This window comes from Bos grunniens, chromosome 12 (assembly GCF_055505025.1).
Source record: "Bos grunniens cultivar Pamir isolate PY7600 chromosome 12, Bosgru_T2T1.0, whole genome shotgun sequence".
Classification (NCBI taxonomy): Eukaryota; Metazoa; Chordata; class Mammalia; order Artiodactyla; family Bovidae; genus Bos; species Bos grunniens.
In genome coordinates this window covers 90,889,341-90,890,825 of record NC_141176.1, presented here as the reverse complement: position 1 = coordinate 90,890,825, position 1,485 = coordinate 90,889,341, and positions in this window count along the sequence as shown.

Sequence of the window (1,485 nt, the reverse complement as noted above, 5' to 3'; positions counted from 1 at the left end):
GGAAAGCGGCTCCCACTGATTATATTTTTTTCCTTTGTATATAGAAAGTGATTATATGACTGAGAAAGTTAAACCTTAGCAAAGGCTTGGATTTAAGTGAAAAGGCATGTAGGTTTATTTTCAATTATTCTTTCAATTAATGTTTATGGAGAGCTTCTGGGGTGCCTATCTCAGTATTTAGCAAACAGTCGTGAAGCTTGTAGCGTCAAGAGCCTAAGACAAATACCTGGACGACAATTTACGCGGTTACATTAAACAGGTCACACGCAGAATTTCCTGAGCCTAGCCCCCTTGTCTCTCATGCCCATGTCTGTTGCTGGGAAGAACAAGAAAATAATTAGAGATTTCATGATTACGGACTTGTTAGGACTTGATTACTAACTAAATTAATAATTTATTTTTATAGGCTAGATGTTCAGCTTAAAATCACACATGAGTTTATATATGTAAGGGAAGTGCTTTTGAAATGTAGGTACTTGCAGGGGTATAATATCAGGGAGCCAGATTGGACTAAAATTTGGTAGAAACATCACTAACCCACACGAACCATTTCCTTAAACTAAAGGTAGTGATTAATACTTCCATGTCATGCTGTGCTGTCCTGAGTCGTGTCTGACTCTCTCTGTGACCCCATCGACTGTAACCCGCCAGGCTCCTCTCTCCATGGGATTTCCCAGGCAAGAATACAGGAGTGGGTTGCCATTTCCTTCTCCAAGGGGGATCTTCCAGACCCAGGGATCGAACCTGTGTCTCCTGCATCTCCCGCATGGGCAGGCAGATTCTTTACCTCTAGCGCCACCTGGGAAAGTGTTAGTTGCTCAGTCATATCTTTTTGTGACCCCATGGACTGTAGCCAGCCAGGCTCCTCGGTCCATGGAATTCTCCAGGCAAGTATACTGGAGTAGGTGGCCATTTACTTCTCCAGGGGATCTTTCTGACCCAGGGATGAAACTTGGGTGTCTCACATGGCAGGCAGCTTCTTCACCGTCTGAGCCCAGGGAAGCCCAGGGCCACCTGGGAAGCATTTATTAAATTTATTAAATACTTACATAGCATTTATTAATGGAGAAGGCAATGGCAACCCACTCCAGTACTCTTGCCTGGAGAATCCCAGGGAGAGCAGAGCCTGGTGGGCTGCTGTCTATAGGGTCGCACAGAGTTAGACATGACTGAAGTGACTTAGCAGCAGCAGCAGCATTTATTAAATGCAAGGGATTGTTCTCAATTCAGTTCAGTTCAGTTGTTCAGTTGTGTCTGACTCTTTTCGACCCCATGAATTGCAGCACGCCAGGCCTCCCTGTCCATCACCAACTCCTGGAGTTCACCTAAACTCATGTGCATTGAGTCGGTGATGCCATCCAACCATCTCATCCTCTGTCGTCCCCTTCTCCTCCTGCCCCTAATCCCTCCCAGCATCAGGGTCTTTTCCAATGAGTCAACTCTTTGCATGAGGTGGCCAAAGTATTGAGTTTCAGCCTCAGCATC